General features: G+C 31.7%; 1 long non-coding RNA gene across 1 annotated transcript; it reads left to right on the forward strand.

Annotated features, from left to right (window-relative positions):
- Nucleotides 1-458: 458 nt before the first annotated feature.
- On the forward strand, nucleotides 459-5,662 carry LOC134536243 (uncharacterized). The gene is made up of 2 exons (XR_010075778.1): nucleotides 459-722; nucleotides 815-5,662. It is a non-coding gene; the product is annotated as an uncharacterized LOC134536243 (long non-coding RNA).
- The last annotated feature ends 1,742 nt before the right edge of the window (nucleotides 5,663-7,404 follow it).

The raw sequence follows: 7,404 nt of genomic DNA on the forward strand, positions 1-7,404 counted from the left end.
AGATAGCCAATGGCCGCCGCGGATGACGCGTTCGCTGCTTCGCGATTATAAGTGTGCGTTACGTTTCGGGATGGCAAACTGGACGGTTTTTTTTTTTACCCCGAAGTGACGAGCCTTCAGAATCGGCGAGAGCGTTGACTTGCGTCCTACAGAACTGGGTGCAGTTGGTGCTACATCAGTGTGCTTGCTGCCCTGGCAAGCAAACACCCGGAAGAAGAAAACTTCTAGAAGCCACGGACTCGAAAGTAAGTGTTGGCCGGCCATTTCATATACAACCCCTGTGCCGTTTCTAGGTATGGCACTCGTGATTTTATGAGTAGGTAATTAATTTATTCACATTTCTTTTTTTTAATCTTTCATGTTAAATAAATTTTAATATTTTTATGCAAAGATTGTATTTAATATTTATTTATCTTTACATATTTCATTGTTTTAATGTTAAATTTTTGTGTAGCTATTTAATTAATAATGTCTTAAATGTGTTTGTTTCTATTATAATCAAATGTGTAAGGGAAACACTACTACAATACTGGTTCTATGAATATTTTGTTTTGTTTGTGTAATTCTACTTATTGTAAACTCTATGATTTCTGTCGTGCCAAACGAAAAAGACTTACCTTGCCCTTTTTCAATTTCTTTTCGGCCATTTGGCATGTAATTTTTTGGTGCGGATGTAAAAACCACCACAATATGTAATAACCTATCTGTTACCGCCGTTTTGGGTGAGTAAATGTTTCGTCTGTGGGAAAAGTGTATCCCATGATAATTATTTGTTATGTTTGGAGGTTAATATTTTTGTGGTTTCATTCCATAGCGGTTCGAGTCATGGGCCTCATCCTGGCTTTGGTGTTCCAGGAATCTAAATTCATTTTTGGGAATTGACCTCTTCAAAACAAAGGCCAGAAATTTCATTATTATTATTTTAAGGTTATGTAACTGTTTTCAACTTCTACGTGATCATCATGCAAGTTTCTACTATTGAACTTGAATCAACGAAATACGTAATATTGATTTCTACACTTTGGAACATTTCCGGCAATTAATTTTCATTATGAAGAAAGAATTATAAGAAGACTTCAATAATTTAATATTTGTTTGATGAATTAATTTTTTAAAAAATATTTGTTGATAAACTTAACCTGTTTTTACTTAAATCTAATATAAATACTTGGTACGTACCTAGTTGTCCACGATCTCGTTACTTAATGTATAATACTCAGTACCTAATATTTTGTTAATATGTTAATTGTTTTGTTGATGTTTGTTGTACATTGTTATTTTTACAAAGGCCTATAATTACAACCAGCACCAATCTGATATTTGTGTTATTTGTTCCCAGTGGTTTATTCCAATAAGTTTTAATTCCTTTTAACATATTATGTTTGTTATAAAGGGCAATATATTCTCATGTCTCTATAGTAATTTATACTAATCCTTTCGTTAATACATAATAACATAGTACAGCAAATGTAAACGATCCAACATATCTGAAACTTTCATGTGTTATAGTGTCCTTGGGTAACTTCCAATGCCACACATTGAGGTTATGTAGGATGCTATAGCAGATGAATACCTTTCAGTCAAAACAATATGTCACTAAATGGTAGCAGAGCTTGGGTTTGCTGTTTACTATGTTATTATTTTGTTTTATATATACAATTGTGAAGAAACTAAATCATAATTTTAATTTTAAGATTTTATAACCTTAAATATTTTGTTGTGTAAAATAACTCATAAACATTCTCTTTTGTGTGATATCTCTTACCTTTTGCAATCTTAAATAATTCTTTTTATGAATTTTAATAGTATTTTTAATATTGGTAAACTAATTTTTTTTTGTAATCTCTTAGCTAATATTTTAAAGTACAAAACTGTAATTGTTTTAATGATAGATAATATTATTTGCATATTCTTTATTAACATAATTCTAAATGGTATTTCAGTTTAAATATTGATGCAAGTTTTGTTTGTTCAGAGAAGTTTTTGAATACTTATTATTTCCCGTTTTCATGATACTTTAATTTTTTTTTAATATCTTATTTTGCAGATTTTCATGTGTTGAGTGGTCTGTGGTTTACTGTTGTTACTTCAGGGAATTTTTTTTAATTGAGGTTGTTTTGTTTACTTTTCGTGTATCACCAATTGGGGCACGTTTTTCGTTACCTAACCATGATAGGTATTTTTAGTTTTTGTTGCCATCATTTAATAAGTTCTTTTTATAGCAGGTTGTTTTAATAATCTCTTATGTTGTTTCTTCTGCCCATGTTTTGTTATAGGTCATCTTGGGTATGTATTTTAGATATTGATTTCTTTTCAGAGACATTTTGCCGTTTCCCTATTATGTTCATTTAATGTGTGTTCTAGTGCTTTTCATTGCACAGTTTAATAATTGAGGTTATGGTATTGTTTTATAAGTATCTAATTTGCAGTATATTTATTTTTGAATCAAGTATTTGGGTAATATATTCTTTTTGTCTTAAATTGTGTTGGATCATCATTTAAATTTTTTCTCTTGAGCCTATTAATTTTTTTCATTTAAATTTCACTATTTTGCTTTGTTTTGTTTTAATTATTTTGTTTCAGTAAGATGCAGTAAAAGGTCAGTGGTTTTCTTCTGTTAGAATTTTGTCGTTTCTCTTTTGAATCTTTTCTTTAAGCACTAATATAGAAAGTTTTATAGTTTTAATGCATTGCATATTTACAATTTTGTATTGTCTGGAGTAAGTGACTTCCAGACGACATTAGATTTTGTTTAAATGTTTTGTTGACTTTGGTCAAGTTTAGCCCGTGGGCAAACTTTTGCTAAATTAGTTTTTCTTGTGGTGGTCCTTAGAGCTGTTGAGCCAGGACAATTTTCTAAGTGTTAGGCTTCACCAACACTTATTTTTGGTGACCTCTGTCATGTTTTAAATCTTATGTCTGCCATGGAAGATCCAATCACTCATTTTAATAATGGTTTCATTTTAGGTTAATAATTTGTTTTGTGATTTTATTGGTTTTTGAATAATTAATTTTTTTTAGTGCTAACCTTGATTTATTGCTTTTCTATTTTGTTTATCTTGCTAGTGTCATCTTTTAAAATAATATTTTAATATATGAGTTTGGTTTCTTGTCTTGTCATCCAAAACATATACTTTTTGAAATTTCTGTTTTGTAGGTTATGTGTGTGTTGGTTCATGTGGGGATGTGGTGTGTTGTGTGTTTTACACAGCTTTCCACACGACACAGCTATTGCACATGTTTTCCACACATTACACAGTGTAGTTTTATCCACCTAATCAGTCTTCAATTTCTTGCAGGTTTGTTTTGTTTTAAACTTAGATACTGTTCTTGTTTTTTATTTGTGTACTAGGGTTGTTGCTGTATGACATCTCTCCGGTGGGGTGTCTGCTGCATGGAGTTTGCTAGGGTGGTTGCAGCTTCGGCTTGGTGTTGCTGCGACTCACCGTTTCAGCCATCTCTGGTGAATTTCGTGTAGTGGAGTTCTGCTTGGTGAGACTGTCGTATAGTGGCACATTCTTCATTGTATGGTATGGTTTCTACTTTGATTTCTTCTCATAACATTTTCTTCGATTAATTACAGGCAGTTAGTTTTGTTCACTTCCCTTTTGCTGAATCTTAGATTTGTTCATGTTAAATTTTGTGTCAGTGGTCAAGCTTGCTTTTGCAGGTACTAAATTATTTTTTGAGTATCTAAGGTATGGGACTTAGTCATTCACCTTTGGACGACCGTTTTCTTATTTTTCTTTCAATTTTGTGTTGTCGCTGAATAAGCATTTTAGAATTTTTTATTTTTTTTTTTTTGTGGCTCATATTTCTTTCGTATTTGATCAGTATTGTCAATGTAAGTATTGTTAAACTTTGATTAGGTATTCTTCTATTTGAAATTTTTTTTAAAATTTTATCATGATGTGTTGTATGAACTGCAGTGTTCAGAGCGGTATCTTAAGATCAGGATCTTAGTGACCAGTATCGGGAGTGTGACCTGTTGTATTTTGGCACCTCCCAGTTTTTTTTTAAGCCGACGGGCATTTTGTTTGAGGTGTTGTCCCTCTTTGTTGTAGCATACGCTGGCTGTCCTGGGTACTTGTACCACCATTCTGTCCTGTCTTGTTTCTACAATTACACACTGAATTTTTTTGTCCTTTGGTATTTTGATCTTCGATTTAAATTACACTTTAGCCTTGAGATTTGTCTCTCGTAGGTGTGAGAGCATCCTACGTTCAGCTGATTTATGTCGATTTCGAGACTGAGTTTTCTATAATTTTTTTTGAGTGAGCATTTAATAATAATTTTTTATTATGCAGGGGTGTATAGTCCCCATTTTGTTTTAATAATTGTATGAAGAGGTGTATATTCCTCATTGAGTATGGAGTTTATAAGGATAATATTTTTTTGTTTCTCAGTAAATATATAGGGGTTTTATGCTCGTGTCTGTGTTGTTTGATTCTTCAGCAGTATAATGATTTATTTTTGATTTCTATATTTAATATAGTCTTTTCTTTTTGACATCATTAATTCTTATGTCCTTTTTTTTTGGGTAAATTGAATTGTTTTTGATGGCAACTTTTAAAGCTTTTAAAATTTTTTTTTTAAGACGGTAGCGTCTGTTTTGAGGGGAGGAGTGTGTGCCGTTTCTAGGTATGGCACTCGTGATTTTATGAGTAGGTAATTAATTTATTCACATTTCTTTTTTTTAATTTTCATGTTAAATAAATTTTAATATTTTTATGCAAAGATTGTATTTAATATTTATTTATCTTTACATATTTCATTGTTTTAATGTTAAAGTTTTGTGTAGCTATTTAATTAATAATGTCTTAAATGTGTTTGTTTCTATTATAATCAAATGTGTAAGGGAAACACTACTACAATACTGGTTCTATGAATATTTTGTTTTGTTTGTGTAATTCTACTTATTGTAAACTCTATGATTTCTGTCGTGCCAAACGAAAAAGACTTACCTTGCCCTTTTTCAATTTCTTTTCGGCCATTTGGCATGTAATTTTTTGGTGCGGATGTAAAAACCACCACAATATGTAATAACCTATCTGTTACCGCAGTTTTGGGTGAGTAAATGTTTCGTCTGTGGGAAAAGTGTATCCCATGATAATTATTTGTTATGTTTGGAGGTTAATATTTTTGTGGTTTCATTCCATAGCGGTTCGAGTCATGGGCCTCATCCTGGCTTTGGTGTTCCAGGAATCTAAATTCATTTTTGGGAATTGACCTCTTCAAAACAAAGGCCAGAAATTTCATTATTATTATTTTAAGGTTATGTAACTGTTTTCAACTTCTACGTGATCATCATGCAAGTTTCTACTATTGAACTTGAATCAACGAAATACGTAATATTGATTTCTACACTTTGGAACATTTCCGGCAATTAATTTTCATTATGAAGAAAGAATTATAAGAAGACTTCAATAATTTAATATTTGTTTGATGAATTAATTTTTTAAATAATATTTGTTGATAAACTTAACCTGTTTTTACTTAAATCTAATATAAATACTTGGTACGTACCTAGTTGTCCACGAGCTCGTTACTTAATGTATAATACTCAGTACCTAATATTTTGTTAATGTGTTAATTGTTTTGTTGATGTTTGTTTTACATTGTTATTTTTACAAAGGCCTATAATTACAACCAGCACCAATCTGATATTTGTGTTATTTGTTCCCAGTGGTTTATTCCAATAAGTTTTAATTCCTTTTAACATATTATGTTTGTTATAAAGGGCAATATATTCTCATGTCTCTATAGTAATTTATACTAATCCTTTCGTTAATACATAATAACATAGTACAGCAAATGTAAACGATCCGACATATCTGAAACTTTCATGTGTTATAGTGTCCTTGGGTAACTTCCAATGCCACACATTGAGGTTATGTAGGATGCTATAGCAGATGAATACCTTTCAGTCAAAACAATATGTCACCCCCCCCCCCCCCCCCCCCTAGTGCTTTGCCTGATCGTGTCTGTTCCGAAGTATTTGTGATTTCACAAGTACACTGAAGAGAAAATCGACACGGTTTTTTTGTCTTGGTTTCGCTACGCCGTCGTGGAGTGTATTTAAAATTCCCCCCGGAAATGGACTTGAACGTAATGATCAGCAAAGAAAAGCCGCCATTTTCCGGACCTGTTTAACGGTATTTTTTTTAAATAAATATTTTCTTTTGCACACGCGAAAGTTCAAATGACTTGATTTAAAAAAAAAAAATCATGTATTTGTCTCCGCCTGGGCGTAATTAATTAATTCTTAATGTCTAGTATTTTAACAGGTTGCCGTAATGCTTGGTGTTTTTTTTATATTTTCTGTAGTCATATTTTAGACGCAAGTTTATAATGGGTTTAAGTCTTATTAAAAAGTGTGTGTTTCAGAACTATTCAAGGCCATTTGCATTTTTTTTGCTGTAAGAGAAGTTATTTGTTAAATAGTAAATGTTAAAAATATAATTTTGAATTTTTTAAAATGCTGTTGCTTATCCGTACACCCAATTTTGTCTGCTGAGATTTTTTAACATAAATATCGATTTCAGGTATAGGTTTGCTGGCACCCTAGAAGACTCTAGAGATATTTTTTTTTATTTGTGCGGCAGTTAGAAAAAAATCGGTTGATGTGTGCGACGCCATTGCGTAATGTAGATTCCCTCAAAGCGCTGCAGATTTTAGCACTGCCTCAGAGAAAGGGCAATGGTAAAAGAAGGTTTTCTTTACATTATCCTTGAGTTAAATACGAATAAATTAAATTTAAATAACGTCCTATGTACTAAGCATGATTTGCCTACACATTCTGGATGCAAGCCATACAAATATCCTGCTTCCGTCAACAAAAAACGTATTTGGAATGATTAAATGTGCATTACTCAATAACGTTCTATTACTGAAGCAGTTTTAGATGAAATTTGGATCAGAGGTAGGCCGTAATCTGGATTTAAGTAAAGGCTATGATATCGTTACGAAATTTCACTCCTAAGGGGCAAGTAATTATAAACATAAAGGGGCGTGGTCATAATTATTTCATAACATTCAATTCCTTTTAGGCTATCTTGGAAATTTGCTATTTTGTGAATCAAGGCGTAGGTACTCTTCATCTCTTTATAAGACAAGAATTCATTGAATTACAAATATGACATTTCATTTACAAAGATAACCCATGTTAGCCCAGGCCACAAAAAAAAAGTTACAACACTCATTACTCGCCAGACATGTGTAACATCTAACCTTGGTTAACGAGCCAATTCATATGTTCTCACGTTGAAAATAAACTTATAATATGAAACAATTACTCAAAATTTAATTCTTTAATTTTATGCCGAGTGTGGTAAAAATGTAAAAGCCATTTCCCCGTTTTAAAACTTGACTATAATTACTGTTAACAAGATGATAATAACCTTA

Source organism: Bacillus rossius, chromosome 10, assembly GCF_032445375.1.
Source record: "Bacillus rossius redtenbacheri isolate Brsri chromosome 10, Brsri_v3, whole genome shotgun sequence".
In the NCBI taxonomy this organism is placed as follows: Eukaryota; Metazoa; Arthropoda; class Insecta; order Phasmatodea; family Bacillidae; genus Bacillus; species Bacillus rossius.